The following is a 22,512-nucleotide window of genomic DNA, read 5'->3' on the forward strand; positions in this document are numbered from 1 at the left end:
GAGAGATGGATGATAGATGATAGATGAGAGAGAGAGACATACAGAGATACTTGTTTAAAAATCCATACTCATAGTCTTTAAAATACATTGTAAAATTAAGGCAAGTTGTCTTTAGAAGCATAGCCACAGGACCAGTGTGTAGACAAAAGCAACATTTCCTTCCTAAAGCTTTTCAAAATTCATCTTCAAAACATCTTGCATGAATCACACTTAGAAGAAAATCTTAACACATACCAAAACATAAAGTAACTGAAAGATTTTATATTTAAGGGTCTTGCTTTCTAGGTGCAGTGTGCTTTCAAGCCAAAAGAATATTTCCACTAGCTTAAGCCAGAAGGCATTCTTTGAACCTTAGTCCAGGGTACTCTGCATTATCTATGGAACAGTAGCTATACCTCACTGAAGGGATTGCTAACATTAATATAATCTAGATGAGTCTATTTGCTTTCCTTACAGTGGCATGGATTTTAACTCAACACCTTCAGCATATGTAGAACCAATTTATTTTGTTATTTTCCCTGAACACTATGCGTTCGTATTTTTCAAAAGGGAAAACAGAAAACAACAGGAAACAACTGATGGTTTGTTTGACTACAGATATGAGTTTCCTACTTTTAAACTATACACTAGATTTTTTCATCTCTCTTTTCCCTTTCTGCACATCTGCAAGACAGATTTAAGTCTTCTCAAAATTCCCAAAATGAAGTGGTAAAATTTGAAATAGAAAAATAAAATAGGAAACACTCTTAGTGATTCTTATTTTTTTTCTTTGCACAGAACTCAAGTTGTGTGAAAGTTACTCTTTTTATTAAAACGATGTACAAAAGCACTGGTTTTGTGTGTTTTTTAAGCAATACCAGAAATATCTTTAAGGAGAGGTTTTTTGTGGATGATCTGACTGTTTATTTGTTTCATTAGTTGTGTCAGTACTGGGCAGCTGCTGGACAGTATGATTTGAATGAGTTTTCAAGTTAAAATAAGAATGTCAGCTTTTGATATCACAATGGGTCTTCAGTTTTATAGGACTCACAGTGGAGTCTGATCTTGTAGACATAATTTAATTATTTGCACATGCTTCTGTCCTGCTTTTAAAAAGGGAAGTAGACTAGTTCACTAATTAATTATGCATTACCTAAGAACAAAATTGTTTGTTGTGTCACATCAGGCTCAAGAAATTCAAGTCCATTATTAACCACATCTGCAATGTATTCAGGAGGAACCTATGGGAAAATAAAGACACAAGGCTGGAAAGAAGCCAGTCATGCAAACAGAAAGGTGGAAGAATCCCTAGTTTTTTGTAGGTTCAAGCCTCCAGTGAATTCACCTGTCAGGGAAGGGCCTTCTTACCAGAAGAAAAGTCCATGAGTGCTAGTGTTGTCAAAGATTTCATTCCTATTGTCACCTTGTGTGTGCAAGTGTACTTTTCACCTTTGCTCTCACTACAGAACACAGAGGATGTTTCTCTCATAATTGCCTCTTCTGATAAAAGATGGAGGAACACACCTCCTCAGTTTAGTGGAAACTTGCTAGGGTTTCAAAAGGATTACACAATTTTTGAGGCAGAGTCATTAGATAAGCTCTACTTTTATTTTAAGGAAAAGAGAGAGATAAAAGAAGTGAATTCCCACCAGCTGATACCAATGAATCACATACTAAAGGGTTAATTAGAATCATAGACTCACTAAGTTTGGAATGAATTTCCAAGGTCATCAAGGTGATTCCACTATTTCCCTGGGCAGGGTACTCCAATGCCTGATCACCGCTTCAGTGAAGGAATTTTTCTTAATATCTGATCCAAACCTTCCCTGGTGCAACTTGAGGCCATCCCTTCAAGTTGAGGTTAACAACTCTTTGACAATTGTCAAAAGCAGCAGCCCCTGGGACATGGAAACATGTGCTTTTCATACACTCAGCCAGCCATCAAAGGAGTGGCCCTAAACAAATAAGTGCTGTACAAATCTGTGAATGATGAAAGCATCAGCACAGCTTCCACAGGGAAGAAACAATCACTGAGCACTGTCTGTATCATTCGGCCCATTGGACACATTCCTACAAAATACATTTCAATACAGTTGCAGCAGACAGTGCAGGTCCTGTCAGCTGAAAGGATGACTGTCTTGTGGAAAATAGTAACTCTAAAAAGGAGTTATTATGAGCAGCATAATGAAGTGGTAAAATGGGTAAATGTAATCCTGGGATTTACAAACTCAAACACATTAAAGTGCTTTATAGAATGTAGGACAAAGAATAGCAGGAAACAATTGCTATAAATTGGAATAGACCTAGATAAAGTCAGAGTAAAAATTAGGAGTAATTTCTCTTTTTAATAGTGAGGTTGATTAACAACTGGAATAAAGTAGTTGAGTCTTATGTTGACAAAGCTTCTATAGCTGCAGGGAGATTTTTTTCTGGGATTAAGTTGTAATTCAATCAAAATTAATTATTAGATGGAATTGGTAGTTTTTGCAATGGCTGTATGTCTGTGTGAGCTATAAAGATGATCCTACACTTGTTGCAGCTAATTTCAAGCTGTTTTCATGATTTTCTGAGTAGGAATGTTATTTCTCTCCTTCTCTCCACAAAGTGAATCACTGACATGAAGAATGCAGTGGCAGAGCTCTGGTCTTATTAAATAAACATGGCATTCAGAAGGTGTTTCAAAAAAGATGCCATAGGAAAATGGGATCTTTAGTGCACTCAGTAATGTGGAGAGCTGTCATAAAGGAGAGAAGTGCTGCTGAAAAAGGCAAAATGGCAGCAGATTAGAGTGTGTGAAGTAAACCAAAGACTGGATATGAGCCAGAGATCTCCTGTTCCTAAAACATTATGAGGGTGTCCTCAGGATTAAGAGGGATGACGTGGAGCATCAGCTTTGCACACAAAGTGGGATCATTTATTGAATTCCAGAGAATGGAAAGAAAATTACACTGTCATTTTGAGGAATACTGTGCACGGGTTGTTGTTGCCAGGTGTTGGCAGTGGGATGCTAAAGGAATGGCTTCTGTTCAGAGAGGTCAGGGCTCCAAAGGTTCCTCCATGGCCCTGCCCATAAGGGAGCAGGGGAAGAGCCCACAATGGAGTAGAAGAAGGAGCAGCAGATAGGATCAGTTATGGACTGACCACATCCCCATCCCCATCCCCATCCCTCTCCCCACTGAAATAGGAGGTAAAGTCAGGAGTGAAGGAGTGAAGCTGAGCCTGGAAGAGAGGCAGTGAGAGAAAGGGGCCTTTTTTAATTTTTTCTTTGTTTCTTTCTAACCAAATGTGTTTTAGTTGGTGATAAATTAAACTCATTTTCCCCAAGTCAAATCTTTTTTGCCGTGACAATGACTGGGAAATGATGTCCCTCTCTTCATCTTACCTTGCTGAATTTCTCCTCGTCCTGTGGAGGAGGAGTGAATAACAAGCTGGGTTGGAGTTGAACCTGTAACCAAGGTTAACACTACAGGTATTCTTCCTAAACAAAAAAATTCACATCTTTACAACTCTGAAAGAGCTCTTCTCCCATGCTGAAGTAGGAGTTTAACGATTTCTAGCATCAAGCAAGTTGGGCTCTCAGCAGAAGCTGGAAAAAAATAATTTTTTTTTTTCTTTTTTTTCTTTAATTCTTAGAGGTGTACAGAGGCTGCAACTGAAATTCCCAAAAGAAAGAGATACTTTGGACCATCAAAAATGTAAATGGAAAAGGATTTTAATACAAAAGCTTAGTAATTACACACATAAGAAATACCATGTCAAATTTGCATTGTGTTACAAACTCGATAAGGTTTTCCCTAGTTTCTTTGACATAGTGAAGGTTAAAAAAAGGTGGTAGTAAAGAATTACTGCAGAATATTTGGCATTTTTAATATATCTAGAAATTTATGGGATCTGATTGTTTCTTGCCCTGGCACCAATGGCTATGGTAACTTTTCACACAATTCCTTATGAACAAGCATCATTTGGCATTTAAATGCAGGGACATCACAGCAATATGTTCATTTTACCTGGGTCACAGGAGTGATGTTGCTATGGGTGACCTCTTCCTTTTAATGAAAATGCACTGACTACAGCTTGAAAACATGTTTATTGCAGTTGTAATGCACTGGTCAACTGTGTGAGAATGCATGTAGATTTCAAAAACAGGCTAAGCCACTTGTATAGTTTATTCTCTGTAACCAATAATATTTTTTGTGTTAGAAAGTGACTGAGGATTACATCTCTACCAGCCATAAAATAATTCAGGCTGGAAGAACTCATAGGACCAAAACCAGGGATAGGTGGAGGCTTCCCAAACTGCTTGAACACAATCTGTGCATACATCCTTAGGATTTGTTAATAATGACAGTTTTTTTAAAAAATCTGCCTGTAGTGCATGCATGGAACTACTTCTTGCACTGTTCAACATCATCTGTGAAATAAATACATTCAACACTTGGCAGACAGGATAAATGAAAAAATGAATATAGACAAAACAGTTATTGGTTACTTGGTAAGAATTACTCTACTAAAATACATCTAATTACACTCAGAAATCCAAAGCCAAGCAGACCTTAAACTAAAGAGCCTATATTCCTGCAGGTGTACTCTCTTCCTCATGGCTAAGAATCCACACTGTTACGTATATGCAACTCTTAATTTCCTTCTTTAAAATCTTAGTTGCAAATATTTTCCTTTCTATGAAATGCAGAATTTTCCCCGCCTTAACTGGAAATTTCTGGGGTTTTAATTTCTTTTTTCCTTGTGAAAACATTGAATTCTGGTAGTTGAATGCCAATACACTTCAGAAATTCCTTTAAGGACTTTTTTCTTGAATTCTCCTGTTATGCTTGATAAAGATATCACACAAATCAATAAATGCATCTGAAAAAATAAGTTTAATTAATATCATGAAAGGATAGTAGTGGAAACCAAAATAAAGTAGAAAATAAAAGAGAAATCTAATCATGATGAAGGACCTCAGTACCTTGTATGTTCATGTACAAACTTAAGGAACATCTGAAGACAGAGCTTCAGTTTATCTCAGACAAAATCTCAGACAAATCAATACATCAATATATAGCATTTAAAATCCAAGTGATTCTGTGGCTTGAGGTTTTTTCCAACATCTGACTAATCCAAGCTTTTCTTTTTTCCTCTGGGGATTTCAAGATAGTCATTAGGAGAAAACTGCAGTAGCTCTGCATGTAAGGGAATAATCTCATCAGTCCAGACTCTTCATAATATCTTCTACCAAGCTCATTTTTTTGGCCAATAAACTGGGGAAAGAGGATATTTGATCACTTCAATAGAAATGAGTTTAAATTGAACTATCTCTGCAATCCCTTGACTGTCCTTAGGTGAATCGCAATAAATGATGATATGGCAATTATATTCTGTTGTTTTACCAGATGTCTCCATTTCTCTGAAACACAGTTTTTCTCAGTTTTATAACCTGTGGCTCTCTAAATACCAGGAAGAACCATTGGGGCCAGCCACTCTTTCTTTATTATTGAAAGAATTATTCCCACATCACACTCTATATCGGCTACTGTACTTCTTGTGATAAATTGTTTCTTTTATGCAATATCGATAATAATTCTATTCAACTGTAAAAGATTTGACCGTAACTGTAAGAATATTATTTGGCGCAGTACATATAAAAAGCTTGAAAGCAGATGATTTGCAGTAATTGGCATGCCTCTGCTGCTCCTACTTAGGGAGGCTCTAGCTGATGGCAGAGTACTGAGTATCTTTGAACTAAAGGCAGTATCAGGGCTGCCACTGTGACCTGGTCCATGTCATCACTTCAGTCATTTCCCATAAATCTTTAAGTGATACAAGCAGCGGAAACACACTTCCCATTACGGATCAGAGAATGGACCCATTATTCACCAGTCAGAATCAGTGTTAGCAGATGAAATGACACCGGTGTGAAAACATCACACAGGAAAAACTATTTTGAACATTCTTACCATGACATAGTCTGACTTAAGAAAAGAAGCTTTGAAGTAATCAAGAAAGATGGGAGAAGAAAGGTAGTGAAGGGTGCTGTGATGCTTTCATGTTCCCTTTCCCCTGAGTCAATGACACTTTCATGTGCTGATTTTGAGAGACTGTATGCCAAGAATATTTGTTCCCATATCATGGCATTTCAGAGCACACAATAAGGGAGAAGTGCTGCAGTGCACCCTCCTTTGGATCCCTTCTCTTTCTTCTAATAAGTGAGCTATGGCACGGTACTGACTGCTGGTACAGGAGATTTTATTTCTTGGGTTTGGGGTTTTTCCTTCCCTTATTTCTTTTTCCTTTTCCTTCCCTTGTTTCTGTTTCCTTTTCCTTCCCTTGTTTCTTTTTTCCTTTTCCTTTTCCTTTTTTTCTTTTTTTTTTCTATCTTTTTGTTTTCCCTATTACACTTTCAGGCTTGAAAGTGGTAGCCTGAACAAGATGCATTGGAATTGTCCCCTCCAAGGAGGTTTAAGAAACTCTTCAGTATGGTTGCTTAGTAGAACTTTTGAAAGAAAGTTTTTGCCTAAACAGCCAGTAATCAAGGGGTCTCAAAGGAGCCTCAAAAATTTGTTTTAATGAATGAAAGCTTCTAGGGGCAGAAACCAGATGCTATCAAACTTTTCAATACTATGAGCCTAAAATCATTGTTTCCATGAAGACTTAAAACTGTGAGCAGATATTCAGTTCCTCTGAAATCAGGTGTCAGCTCTTTCACAGAACTGATGATGAAGTAAGTCTGCTTTATTTTCTATGTCAGGAAATAGAAGTCACTTCCCCACACCTCTCTTCACACTCATTTCTGGACAGTTGAGTTTGTTCAAACACGTAGCAATTAACCTGCATGCTTATAAACCTAGAAACGTAAGAAAGAGCATAGCAAAAAATATTTCTGCACTTAGCTATACCTATTAATCTTTTGAATACTGTTAGGAAAACTAACAGGCAGTTCCCAATAACACATGGAAGGTGCTGCTGCTGTTAATACCTCCTGCTTGTGTGTTTTGGTATGTCTATTACAATCAATATGGAAATATAGGAGAATCTTATCTTATAAACCCCCAGTGGCTTCCACATTTCACTGCAGCCACAGAGAAGTGTCATTTTCTATGGAGTTGAAACGAGTTGCCAGTAAATAGCTAGTTCTTTATTATGCCATCTAAATTCTGGACAATCATGTTGATTCTGAGATCAGTAACTTAATTGGGTTTTTTCTACAAAATTATTTTCAATCAGCAGAAATTGTGGTTGTATGAAGTGTCTGGCCACAAAAGATTGAACCATGCAGGAAGTTTTACAAACATCTCTATTTGAAGAATAGAATGTGAAGCCCCAATCCTAAAAATCCCATTATTTTCAGGATGAACAAATGTAATTTTCAGGACACTTGTCATTGCATGCCTGAGAATGCAGTGGCACACATATTATGGCTTTAGCTATACCTTACATAGTACGGAACGGAACGGAAGGGAATGGGAAAGGAAAGGAAAGGGGAAGGGGAAGGAAAGGAAAAGGAAAAGGAAAAGGAAAAGGAAAAGGAAAAGGAAAAGGAAAAGGAAAAGGAAAAGGAAAAGGAAAAGGAAAAGGAAAAGGAAAAGGAAAAGGAAAAGGAAAAGGAAAAGGAAAAGGAAAAAGTCATGCCTTCAGTACAGCTGGAAACAGTAGCCTGACTGCTCTGGAAGACCTTCAGCACAGTGGAAGACTAAATAGACTTTCATTTCCTATGAAAACCAAGCGTGAAACTTAAAGCAGCTTTTCTTATATATAGCCAAAGCTTTCCAAACACAAAGATCCTGGCTGGCAGAAAAAGCTATTACTAGTTCTTTTTTGGTACTACCTACTTCTACAGATCCTTGATGTGGAAGAAGGAGTTCGCAGTAGCCTTGGAGTCTGTTTTATTGAATTCCATAAACAAAGTGAAAGGTAGTCCGGAGCGATAGAGCTTTCTGATAGATATTTACATGCTCAACAGATAGATGATGCTAAATCATCCAAGAGAGGGATGACTTATCTCTGCAGCTTTAAACCTTGACATTTAGCAGAACGGAACAAATGGCACATGTACCTCAAGTACACAGGATTTATTGCTTTCATCTACCTAGGTGCCTGTTTTATGTGAATCCTTATTAAAATATTACTGCAAACATCTAAAGCTTCGGTCCAAATTCCTGTGATATCATCCAAGGGTTTGAATATTGCTAGCTAGTGGTCTTTTCTCTAGAGTTTTGAAATTGTAACCTGTCTATTCTTTCTTTTGCCATTACCTTCTTACCTTCTGTCTCCAGAAACGGAATGCAGCACAGAAGCGTTAAGTCATTATTTTTGTTTCAAAGGCAAGACCCTGTATTGATAACACATTCAGACTCACCAGGGATACCTAGGGGACTGTAAAATCCTGTTGATTACTTCTGAAATACTGATTGGTGGGTATATTCGCCCAATAAAAAGACTGAGTACCAAGTATATCACCATTCTGGAGAGAAAGGCAAAAGGATGGCTTTTCTAGGTTAAGCCAAAGGTCTGACCATCCAACAGGGGCTTCACTATCCAGAGATAGCAAGTGATCAATGCCCAGCAGCTCTCTGGTCTCGTGTTGAACACTTAGGCTCTATTTTTTCTGAATTTGTTTAGAATTATTATTCACACTTCCTTCATGATTTTTAAATTACTTTTTCCCATTTTCTTTGGTTCTCAGCTTTTTCTTTAAGGCATTTCTGTTCCTCTTCAAGACAGGCTTGTCCTTTCCATGACATTGAGTAGGGATCAAGGATATTTGAGGAAGAATAATGACTGGATGTGGCACTCACTGTTGTGGTCTAGGCAACCAGGTGGTGATTGGTCAAAGGTTGGACTGGACCTTAGAGATCTTACTCAATGATTCTGTGACTCTGTGACATGAGAGAGCAAATCAATAGTGGTACTACCTCAGGATATTCTCCTCTATCCTCTAACAGAAAAACTTCCTAGCCCAGAGACAGTCCCACTGGATTTAACCCAGGGCAAGTTTTTGTCACCTGAGTGTAGCTTGGCAGAATGACCATCAGCAGTGCCTGGGGAAAGGGTGGGAAAAAGCAAGGAAACCATTAGAGGTGGTGACCATTATGCCATGAAGATTTATGCCTTTTCTTTTATACCCCTGTTATACCTTTTACAACTTCTCTATTCCCAGTGCTTTTTGCCTACATTCTTGGACTTGTTTGTCAAGCTGAGAGACTAAACATTTTAGAAGCTTCGTAGCTAGGGATCAGTGTGCCCCAGACCCCAAGGTCCTCTCCAGAACATATTCTGTAAACCAAGATAGAACCATCCAGGGGAAGGTTTCTTGGGGAGGGGGGCTCACTTGAACCTCTCCTTGGGGAATCTTTGATAGATATGCTAATTAGTAAAACCTATAATGTTATACCCAATGTTGGGAGGGGGGACACAGGGACACAGGGACACAGAGACACAGAGACACAGAGAGAGAGACACAGGGAAAGACTCGGTGGGGTGCATCTCGATGCATATGACCTGGACGTGTACACCTAAGGATCCTTAAAATAAATACCAAGGTAAAATCCCTTTTCCCCTTCTAACCGTGTATGCCTCTTGATTTTAAGACCAGGAAAAGGCATCAACCAAACTAAGACAGAGATTCAGATCTATTGCTAGTCACTCCCAAACCAATATTCATGAATCTCATCCAGCTTACCTTCTAATTACAGTTTTTAGCTCTAAACCTGAACTTCCAGGGTTTTGAAAGTGACAAGGCAAAGAAAATGTAATCACTTTTTCTCTCCAGTGACATATACCATTAAAATGGGATTGAATAGAAGCTCTCTGCTAAAATTGTTTTCTTCACAATTTAGTGAGACAATACTGCTGGACTTATTTTAAAAAAAGGAAAAAACAAACACATATTATTTTGTAATTATACTCTCAAACATGAAGTTTTTGCACAAGAGGAGCTCATTTAAATTCAAGAAAATGCATTACTGTAATTTCTTGTACTTAAGCAAGTATCTTGCTTTTTAGGTCTAAAAAGAGGTGGAAGTATCACCAAGGCTTGTAATGACTCACTTTCTTTGTGTTACACCTGTAAATGAAACTAGGTCCTTCTTGCTGCACAGTCAGTTGCATTATGTCTTCCATTGCAGTACAGTGAAAAGATCAGCAGAAAACACAAACACTATGCATGTTTTTATGTGTTCTTCTTTCCTAAGAAATAAGAACTTTTTCTTGTTGTTGAAGAACGTAAAGTAGAAGTAGAGGAAATACTATCACAGCTTTATTACATTTGTACTGATACTCATGTGAATGGTGCACATGGGACCTGGTACAGTGCATAGGATCGGCATTATTAAACTATAAATATCTACACTGCTGTTGGCTACATCTGAGCTTGTCACCCTAAACTTTATTACTAATATAAACAAGTAGAAACATTTGACCTATTTCAGACACCTACGTTAGACTAAGCTGTATTAGGTTTCAGAGGGCTTACAAATCTTCTCCAAACTGCAGAAAATTAATTTCTTAAGAGTTAACTGGCCATAAGAGTTTCAGTGATGAGTTTCCTATTCTTTGAAATAATATAGGGAAGAGAAAAAGCCAAGAACAAAACCAAAAAACAGAATGTGTGAGAATAGCTGGAGAATATCTTGTCAGAATAAATATCTTTATATATAGTAGGTAGGTTTCTGAAAAAGAAAATTTTTTCATGAAGAAATACTGGATGAGTTGAACAAAAAATGTATGTACATAGACACTAACACATACATACATGCATAATCCAAGGACATATCACTGATGCAGTGAAAAAAACTACAGTGTAATCTCCTGTGTTTTGATAGTTCCGAAAAAAAGGCTGTTAAAGTCAGGACCACCTTCTTGCTCTGACACAAATACCTAATACCTCCTATTTTAACTTCTTGGGAACCATTTCAGTTCCTTCCTTTAGGGTTTTGCTGGCACAGAAACACATCCCTGTCTTATTAATTGTCTCTGAGTCTTTTCTTCAGTGTGGATTAAACCCAGCGAGATAATTTCAGTGAAATATGTTTGAAACACAGATGTCTTTTTCATGTTCTGTTCATGGTTTATCTCATTTGAAACTCACATTTCAAATCTAGAGTTATCTTGCCAGAAGGGACTTTTCTGGTATCTCAAATATGTGAGACCGTAAGTGTCCTTGTGGTATTTGCTTTTAAACACCCTCTTCTCAATATCAAATTGCCAGTTTCCCTCTGGATCCTTCTCACAGTGCAACCTTCTTTACAGGATCCCCTGTAAGGAGCTTGGTGGGTTGTGTGGAAACAATGCAAGAAAACTACTACTATAGCTTTGCTTTTTCTTCAGGAAAACCACCCCAAAGAAACACAGGATTCGGAATTGTTTCAGGAGTAACTACAGAAAATAAATGCTGTTTCAAGCCATGGGGACAGAAAAGTTGGGCCAATTGAGTGTGTGAGGAATAGGTGACTACCCAACTTCAGGCATCCAGACACTTAATGCTGTGAAAATGCTGCACACATTAGTGAAATAACCCCGTGTCTGTATTGCCACTGTTATTTGTACTTAAATGGAGTTTGCTTACCTTTCAACTCATCCAGTCTTTGCTGAAATCAACAAGAAGAGTGGAGGTATTCTAAAGAGTTAAAGCAAAATTTCCTGAGTCTGAAAAAAAAAAATTCAATGTTTTTTATCTCATTTTACCTTTAAATTGATGAAAAGGAACCCTTGAGACCACTTCTGAAATCAAAACTCTGACTTCAAGTCTACCTGTTTGATGTCAGATCTGGTGTCGAGCCTGAGATCAGTAGCTTCTCATACAGTGTAAATTTAAATTTTACAGCATTCAGATGCAGGTTTCCCATCCCACTCTATGATCTGCAATGAGTTCAGTGTTTCAGGGATATCAAGCTGACTGCCTTTGAGGCTGCAATCCTATCCTAAGTGCAGCAACTGTTCTCAACTAAATGATAGAAGACCCAGTCATTAAAACTTCTACTTCTGCAGCCTCACAAGCTTTCACACAGTCTGCCTTTGATGTAGCTCAGCCCTGTGTTAGAGGCAGACATCGGCCCTTCTGCCAATCCCAATGTCCACACCGATGGTTCCGTGATGTGAACTCCTGTCCCTTTGCAAGCCGATCTGCAATATCCAATTCTTTTCACTGAATGACCTACAGGCACTACTAAACACAGCCAGATGCAAGAAGTGATCCAGAAATGAAAGATTTGCTATCCTCTTACCAATAGCCTGAGGTGCCCTGCCCTTTCTGGCCATGTTTGTGTAAGTTAATTCAGTACCACAGTTCTTTCACCTTATACCTCAGACCACTTCACTGTGCAAAATACATTGCAGAATTTTACCTGCCACGATATGACATCACTTTTAAGAAGCCTGTGTGTGTACCAAATCTACTGTGTGCTCCAGTCAACCACCAAGTAGAAGTCTCTTCCATACCAGATTATAGTCTTTTTCCTGGTTCACTTCCTAGTATGTTTGGGTTTGTGTTTTTATTTCTGATAAAACCTTGAGAAGAGATTCAAATCTAAATAAAGTTTTATAGAACTTACATACTAGCCACTTACAGATAAAGCCCATGGAAAACAATATATGGTTTATGGGTTTTTCTTTCTTGCATTGTGGATCACTGCAAATACAAAAACAGAACACAAACGAGAAAAATTTTAATAGCAAAGAGTCTTAACTCTGAAACTTCCTTGATTATAATTAATCTCTGGTAAATTTACGTCTGTCAGGTGAAGGATGATACTGAACCTTCACCTTCCAGAAAAGCACATAGTAGAGTATCAAGAGACTCTTCCACTTCTGAAGGCACACAGGTTCCTTCACATGGCACTTCAGGAGTCCAAGAGGACAATGTACAGCAGGGAACACTGGGTGCAGAAAAGTGTTTCTTCAAGATTGTATTTGGCATCTAACCCTGAGGGCTTATTCACAGATTTCCTCCTTAATATTTCAGGGTTATTTTGATAGAGCAAGTTCTGCACTAGCTTAGGGGGTGGTGCTATAAGAATTCCTGAGGTCTGTTCTAGGAACGAATTATTCCAAATGAATTTTTCATTGATTCTCTAGATTAAGTATAGATAGAGTATTTCATTCACTTCTTTCTCCTGCTTTTCCATGGTGTATCACTCTTTATTCAGTGTAGAGAAGGACTAAGAATCAGGATTCTGATTTCCTTTAAGCAGAAAGATTCCTCTAAGTGAAGCATTGGAATCATATTGCATTTAGAAATTGCTTTCATCTACACCTAGTACTTTACATTTTACAAAGAGCCATTCATGGAGTCTGCAAAACAGAAATAACTGAATTTGCTAATCATAATGATTAGGTGAATCACAGACACAAGCTGAGCTGAGCAGCAAAATAAACTAAAATTAGCAACAGCGTGCCCCTGGCCTAGGGCAACATCCAGCTGATGAACAGAAACAGCAGGGACCTCATCCTTGCTCCACATTCTGCTACCAAAACAAATTTGTTGTGTCACTCGTATAATAGCAGGGACGACATCCACCTTCTGGAGCACCTGCACAGCAATTTCTATGTGGTTTTGCTTCTTTGTTGCCACAGTACACCTGCCTGGATGTATTCCTTGGGAGATAACTCAAATATTATGAGAAAGACTGGTGGAATAGCTGTTATTACATCTGTCATTGATAATCCACCTAAAGCCCTTGCATTTTCTCTTCACAGGATCTGTAAGGCATTTCAAAAGATCTATATAGCCATGTTCTGATTCATCAGCTCCCCATCAGCTTTCCATGCTTTTCTTGCTTGCCACAGATTAACGCTCTCCCTCACTTGGCTGTAAATGCTGCTACATAGCTTTTTATAAACTAATCAATATTTAATCATTGTAATACTATGGAGGTTAAGAGAGGTTCAGACATGAAAATTATATTGCACTTCCCCAATATTGAAAAGATCTCACTTCGACTCTGTGGGATTAATAAATCATATTATTCCCATTATAAAAAGGAGTCCAAATTATGCATGGGCTATGTGCATTACCCAAGGTTATACAATGCATCAGTGGCAGAGCAAGGAATCAAACTGGTGAAAACCTCTCTTGCAGTGAATTAAAGCAGTTCCGTCTGTGTGAATGTTTCAAGAGATATAATATCAAACATAAACTGTTATTGTGAGCTGGATATTCCTTTGTGGTCCACATCTACACCCATCTGCATTTTTCTCCATTTAATATGACCTAGTTCATCATATTAATTAAGAAAAAGGACTGGAAGCAGTCAGAGAAGTATGTTAATCTTGCTGTGCATGAACTAATCAAGTAATGCGGAGCAGCTGGTCAAATGACCAGAATTTGACTGACGTTACTGTCACCAAGTGTCTAATGATGAGGAAGTAGCATGGAGTCCTTAGAAGTAAAAATGAACATGTCAGTAGCAGAAAAACTCACCAGCCTGACCATTGGAAAATTCTTGCATTCCATGAAAATTATTGACTTAGAGATGATATATGCTGGTGCTCCTCTTACCTTGGAAAGGTAGTTATAAACTATTATCTTTCAAGTATGTTGGCCACAAAGCACATATGGAGTTTTTACCTCTGCCTTGACTTTTCCTTGAGTTTCCGTGAGGACCTCTATGTCAGCTGAAAATTAGAAGCCTAAACAGACATTAAGTACCTTTCTTTGTGGATCTCAGACAATAACCAGAAGCTGTTTCACTGATTCTATTGATGGCTTGGCTACAGTAGCATCAATCGCCTGTTGACTTGAATTTCCAGAACTGGAAAAGCCTTTTAGTTCCTCCACCAAACCAAACATCATTGCTAACGACAAAGCTGTATATTAAAAGCTAATGGAGACCTCATGCATTGCAGTTCATGGTTTTCAATAAATGAGGCATAGATTTAGCACGCATCTCTTATTCCTCATCTTTTGAGTTGTTCTAAGACTAGTTTCATCTAGTGAGCACCTTACAAAAGAGATACCAAGAGATTCCTTGAGCCTTTTGGAGACATATATTTCTTTTTCAAAGCTTGTCTGAAAACAAAACTAAATAATTACCAGATAAATGGGCAAATCTGTTTATATTTCTCCTTTTCATCTTGCCAATAGTTCATGAATAAATAGAAAGAATATTTTCGAGGAAATGCTTAAAGAAACAGATTATTTAAATTTATATGCAAAGGCTCTAGCTGAAGCAGCAACAAGGCGGGAGCTATACAGCTGTGGAGGTTCATTCAGTAACAAAATCTTTGTGAAAGATTTCCTGAATAGCCATGAAAAATAAAATACATGTTCAAGAGGAAAAAAACCAAAACATCAAGACACAAATTCTCTATAAGAATTTATTTCAGTAGGCTTCTCTGCATCCTCCTCATTAGAAAATGTTATACTATCTGAAATCTGCTGCTTCCCTCAAGCAACAGAATTTCAAGTGATTATGCTGCAGGATGAAAGTATGTAACATGCTGGTTAGAGCACTCTCTTCCCTGCATTGATTTGAAATGGTGTATGAATGCTACTACAAAACAGATTACCTGGGGTTATTTAGGATTAAGGGTACACTGTCTCTGAGGACAATAATTAACTAACTAGTCAAAAAAACCCACCATTTCTTTTTGTCTTTTTTGCTTAGTCTCATTGGTTTTTTTATAACGAGACCCCTTACCCTCTTTCAATTATCTGTGCACACAGTTTGCTGTCACTGCATAGGTTTTCTAACACATCCAGCACTTTGCTCACTCTGTTTTCTCCCTAGCTTTTTTACACTATGGAACAAGTTGAAGGTGGTGAAAAGCCCTTTATGTCCATTATTTGGACCTTTACAAAAGTGCCATCCGTGTAGATACAAAAATGCTGCTAGCAAGGGTTTTCTTGCTATTTTCTAAGTCCGTGAGAGACTTTTCTCTCTCACAGAAGAGGTAGCAGGGAATGTAAACAACCAAGCCACCTGCAACCTTGGAAAGTCTTGTTTATGGTATAGTAGAAAATATTTTGATAATGGATGTTTTAGGATTTTGGCCAATCACCCCCAAGGGGTGGCTGGTCCTTTGTCCAATTAGACTATGAAGAAAAAAGTCTATAAAAGAGTTTGTAAAATAATTTTTAAAATCAATCTTTCTGCACAATTCCTGCCTGCTGGATCTTCTCTCCTCCTCCTCCCTATGGCTGTGGGACACAGTGATGTACCCTAGGGCCCAGGACTGTGGTAATACATCAGTACCTTTCTTGATCTTTTCTTTCTTAGAGAAATGTGTTTAATGGCTCAAAAGCAATCTGAATATCTTACTGACTGGTACCTCCCTTACTTTACAAACAACTCAGAAAAGTTATTGCATTTGTATGATACCTACACATTGCAGTAACCTTCCTGGATCAGTTTCTTATATCTTCCCTGGGGGTTTCATTTGAGCATTTTGGAACAGTTTATTTTATATGAAAAGTTCACAGAATAAGAGTTAGGAGGAATAGGAAATCCAGTGGGAGTAAAGACCATCACTGAAACTGAAATGAGGTGAAGTATTGCTGATTTCTATTTTGCTCATGCCTTTGCAGCACAGTTGCAACCACTCCACCATTTTCCAGAATTATTTTGTCGGGGAAACAGAAAGCGTTGACTGTACTGCATTTTGTGCATGTACCATCACTGAAAGTGCTCAAAGTCAACGTCAGGTCCAGCCTAACATTAGAAGTGTTCAAGAACAGGTTGGATGGGGCTTTGAGCAACCTGAGCTAGTGAAAAATGTGCCTGTCCATGGCAGGGGAGTTGGACAAGATGATTTTTAAAGGTCCTGTCCAACCCAAACCATTCAATATTTCTATGATTTCATCATCCAAAATAAGAGCTGCAATATTTATATAATAATAATCCTGACCATTCTTTGTTGCCATGTCTTTTCCAAGCATGGACAAAAACAAGTTGAAAAGTAAAAAACAAAAATCCAGCTAGAAAAAAAAATAATAAAACTTGCTAAATGCCATTAATTTCATGGACATTTATATTCCCTCTCCTTTGTGTTTTTTATTTTTCCTCTGGTAACAGTGCCAATCTATTTTAAATTTGATAGGGTTGTTCTCAAATCACAGATACTGAAAATATTCTCTATATTCTTCTCATCTAGGAAAAAAATTTAAAAAGTAGTACTGTTTCTGCAAAGCTCTAGTGTCTTACATGCAGTGCATTGCTATCCACATTACTGTAGTCCATCACAGAAAACAAGTTGTTTTGAAAAATACTGAATAATATGGTTGCCTAGGCAGCAGGGACTCGATTCATTGACCTGGGAGGTCTTATTCATTTTAATATCCTCCATTCCTATGAAAAGGAATTGAGTGTTGAGGTTTCATTGTTTGAGATTTAGAAGTACTATTGGATCTCAGTAAAGCAAGACAGCAAACATCTTACTGAAGCTTCCTGAATTATAAAAAATACTGTAATAGATCATGTTGTTCCTTTAAACCTAGACCAGACTTTTACTGGGCTGAACATCCTAGAGGAAAAAATGAAATGACCCTTAGGAAAATATGGCAAACTGAACTAAACTGCTGACTTTCTATTTCCAACTGTTTAGGAGGAGTTAATTAGTTCATATTATCTTAAATACGGCAAGTTCTAAAAGGGGGCTATTCATGCAGAGTAATAAATCCATGAGATTCATTAAGATATTCACTTTCAAGCAGATATATGTTTTCCTCACAGAGAAGGATAGGTGAGAAGGCAAGCAGGATAAACTGAAAGCTCATCTACACAAGAGCTGTACAACCAGACATAACGGCATTTTGTCTATTCAGAAACTGTAGGCAGAAGACACAAGAAATATTTTATAATATTTCTCAAACATGAATATTCATTCCAGAGCAACATCCTTTTTTGTTATAATTGCAACTTCCTTTACAGCTAATTAGCCAAATCCCAGCTTTCCAGACTTTCATAGTATTTCATCACTCAGTTACTTTCAGAAGAAAGGTAAAAAATTTAATACAGCCAAACAAAGCCATTTGTTTCGAACTAAATAATTTAGACCACGGAGTAAAGTAACCTACACAACAATTGCTCTGAAAGAAATGAGAAGATCATAGTTGATAATCAAAATAATAGTGAGCTCTTTCACTGATGCAGCAGCAAGAAAATCAATGAAATAAATCCCTGAAAAAATTAAACAGGGTAGCAGTGAAAAGATGTTGAACAATAATTTCTTGTCTCCTCTCATCAATACTGAGACCATGCTAGGATGTTGTCTGCAGTCTTACTCTTTACAAAATTAAAAATTGGAGGGAACCTCCGTGAAAATTATTTGAGGGCTAGTGGAAATTAATTACAGAATGAGGTTTTGAACTCCATTAATTCATCAATAACAAGATAATACTGCTTTGAATAATCAATATGAGTATATTTATGGAAATTTCAATTAGTATGGGACTTTTTATACTCTTCTCATATGGTGTCTATTGTTCATATGATGGTGCAGAACAAGTCAGAATTATATAGATAGCAAGAGTTATCATTTCAGTGTTCTCTGAACATCAGCTTGAATTCCATATTTATTCCTCAGTACAAGTCATAGATTCATATCACAAGCCTTCCCTTTTAACATTTAATGACATCAAAGAGAAGTATGATATTCTACTGATTTATTTTATATAATTCAACGAAGGAATATCTGGAGTTCTGGTCTCTGCTCCAGGGACAGTTAATCTATTTTATATTGTAGAGTGTCGCTGGATAAAAACAGAAATAAACCTATAACCGGAACTAAAAAGTAAGAAATGTCTCTCACTGCTAAGGTGCCCTCTTTACACCCCTTGGTTCAGTCTTTCTCTCTGATCTTATAGCTCATGCTTTTCCAGGTTTACAGCAGTCCAGCTTCAACAAGAATTGTAAAGTGCCTTTATAACACCATGCAATGCACAGGAGGAAAAGGATGACACGTGAGAGCTGTGGTAAGAGAGCCCTACAGACTAGAGGAGGTTTTCCACTTCCTAAGTGAGTACTCTTCTAATCACTAAACCATCATGGATCCTTAAATAAGCATCTTTCTCAGACACTTTTATTGTTGTTGATGATGTTGAACAGAGCTGTGATTTGGCTCATAACAAGCTTCAATTTGCTCCACTGTTTCCTGTTGCATTTAAAGACATTCCTTGTGGCACATAAAGGAAGGCAGCAGCTGATAGAAAAGTTTTGAACTCTCATCAGTTGTATGCAAAAGTCAAAATAATGAAACCAAACCCAGATAAATGGTTGCTGACATACAGCTATACTCTGCTACATTCTGTCTCTAAGAATAATTAAGTTGGTTTATAATTGCTTGGCTCAAATTATAAAGCTTTGTCTCACAACAAGAAGAAAAAAACCAAGATATATGTTTGAAATAAAATTGGCTGAACTGAATCTATGCACAGATCTCCCCATCTGAAAGATGCTCCTCAAGTCTGCAAATTCTTAAGCTTGGTAGCAAGAGATTTCAAAATGCTCCAGATGCTGGAGCTACTGCAGAGTGTACCAGCAATGTTATTGGCAAAATACAGATTCTGAGTTCAGTCATATTTGTATCTGACATTATCGATAGTAATCTGATATCAGATATCACAATTTTTCTTCTTTTTTTAAATTTTGATGATAGTTCAAATCAATAACTTGTCCTGAAGAGGAAGGTCAATAGAGACAATTCCCAGGCTAGGCTATTTCACAGAACTAATTATAACATCTGGAGGATCTAGCCCTAAACAAGACTTTAATTGCAACAACTTTGACGTTGTTTATGTCTGACAATATTTTAGGATATTTTCTACATTTTTTTTTAAATATGTTCAGCTTCGAAAGAGAAAATAAGGACATTATTGATCCGCTGTCATTTACATACACAGGTTGCGCATCGTGTCCAGAACTCAGCTTTCACTGTAGACCTGAGTTAGAAAGGAAAAATATTACAGCTGATAAAACAATTATATTAAAAAAAAAAAAAATCCATTAAGTTGTCCTGGAGAAGATAACATCATTCATGCCCTGGTGGCACTGTTTTAGGAAAAAGCAGTTGTCTTTTCATTCAGAACCTTGAACATAATTTTAATTTGTGGTAATAAGAGGAAATTTTCCCAAATCCCACCTCTGTAAAGACCTTTCATGACTGGCATTAGATTTAGATTTCCTTGAACAGAAATGAAAGTTTTCATGAGCTTCAAGTCTAACCAAACCAGTCTAAAATGATCATAAGGGTTTCAGATTCTGGGACAATAAATTCTGAATCACTTGTTAAGAAAAAAAAAAAACAGCTCTACTAAAATTTTGTTCTCCACAGGCTGTTCTGTGCTTCACTTCCTTTCTCATAACCTTGTGCTGCCAGGGGACTGACAGCACAGTAACTATAAATATTGCCTAGAGGAGTGTTCCAAGGAATAAAGTCTTAAATACTTACTGCTCTTACGTGTTTGGATTTTTTACGAAGCATTTCCTAATAACCTCAGATAATGCAATGTGGGTGGACTGCATTTTGGCCAAATGTAAATGCCTATAGCATGCACATCTACATCCCAGATAAACCCTCGTCTCTCCAGAAAGAGATGATGGACTTTTGGGGCACAGTTCACACTTTCTCAAAGCAGAAATTTGAAACAGGTGAGCTGTATGTCAAGGAGTACCTGTTTCCCTCTTTTGAAAAGTCTAAGGATGACCAACTTGAAGACAGACGTGAACATTTTAGAGCTCTAAAGTTAGATGAGACGAGGCCCACCCTTGGCATCTAATTTCTACAGGCTATACAAATCTCTTCATTATATGTATTATGTTCACATTAGCAGTTGCTATGTAATTACTGTGGTTATACTATTATTAAAACTTCAGCATGAAGCTAGCATAACAAAACGCCCTGTATCAAAACAATTCCAAATTCCCAACCTTCATGTTTCAGCTAAACAAGAAATTCTGCCCCTGGTTACCTATAATTTTTCTGAGCAAGGAAGTACTGATAAATTAGTCATTTTTGTCAAGAAGCAAGTCTCATAATTAATTAGGCTCTTTGGGAGTTTAAATTTTCCTTTGTGAATTTCCACCAAAATAAAAAATCTGTGTATGACCCATTGACTGAACTTCATGGGTGTATCTTAGCACACCATGAGATAAATGCTGGAATTCCTCAGGAGGGACAGAATTTCAGGTGTGCTTCAACTTCCATCACACCTATTCTGACTAAAAGATTTATATCATAGTTTTAAATCCCATTTTCAATTCCCAAACTCTTCTCATCTGCTGTACAGAGAGAGGTGTGTCACTACATTTTCCCAGGCTTAGATTTTTCCTTGCTTTTCTTTTGTTTGTTTTGGGGTTTTTTGATTTTTTGGTTTTCCTTTTTTCGGGGTTTTTTTGTTAGTTTGTTTTGCTTTGTTTTTTTAAATCTAAAGAACAGTGCTTAAACTTAGGTTATGCAGTTGCTTATTGTGTACTTTATTGTACCGAGAATCACAATATTCAAGTTTTTTTCTAGAATCTCACTCTTTATCTTTCTGTCCCAGGGTCAAAATGACTGCCACTTTCTTTTTTTTTCTTTTTTTGTGTGATATTGTGGTGTTAAACATAATGAAGACTGTAAAGTGGTGGGCCCAAACTGATACTACAGAAAATATAAAGCTGACTATAAATAGATGCAGCCATGGCACAGATGTGTGCTGAGACGTTACTCAGAGTGGAGAGTCCGAAACCTAGCCAAGAGGGGATGATTTATTTTGTGGTGTTTTGGACCAATAATAAACAATCCTTTTTAATTGCATTGCTCAGAGTGTCAGTTCACCTTTGACATTACATACTACTTTGTGCCTGGGCCATTCATTTGCCACCCTGGAGGCACAGACAATGGGCTGCAGTCTGTAACAGAGCAAGACAGTTTTTTCTCGTCGTTTGCGACAGCATCATTCTGTGAACAAAGGTGGGATCTAATTCATCTTGACAGTGCATTGCCAAACATGTCAACCAATATTTCCAAAATCTGTTATTACATTAGTTTTGTTCCTAAACAGACATTTGCTGCATATCAAATTTTATATTCATGAATATACGTATGCTGATATTTACTCCACTGTTGTCACAACAGAATCTCTTATATCAACACTGATAGCTGAGTTTATGTGTAATTTTCTGCACTTCATGCTTCTGAAACACAAGATTTTGAAGTAAAAATGATAGATAATGCATCCCTCTTTTTCCCATGCTGTCCTTTTGAAACATGCTTTCCTCTCTGCCCTTTCAACCCTACACACCTTGAACTACACTGCAGCAGATGTGGTGTCATTTCTTTGTTAAATACTCTCTGAGATGCTTAAGCATGAAAGATGTTATATTAAATAAAGCATCACATCCAAAAATACTAAAAGAAATGAAGGTAAGGATATTTCATCAGTCAGCCTAAGATAAAAGAAAAATAAATAAGATTCCATTTCTTGATTTGCTACACTCTTCACTGTAAATTTGAGACAATTAGTGAAAAATCAGGGTAAAACGTTATAACAAATAAGTCAACAGAAATGGCTAGATATTTAACCTTAACTTAGTATATAGTAAAAGAAGGTAATATTTAATT

This window comes from Corvus cornix, chromosome 1 (assembly GCF_000738735.6).
Source record: "Corvus cornix cornix isolate S_Up_H32 chromosome 1, ASM73873v5, whole genome shotgun sequence".
Classification (NCBI taxonomy): domain Eukaryota; kingdom Metazoa; phylum Chordata; class Aves; order Passeriformes; family Corvidae; genus Corvus; species Corvus cornix.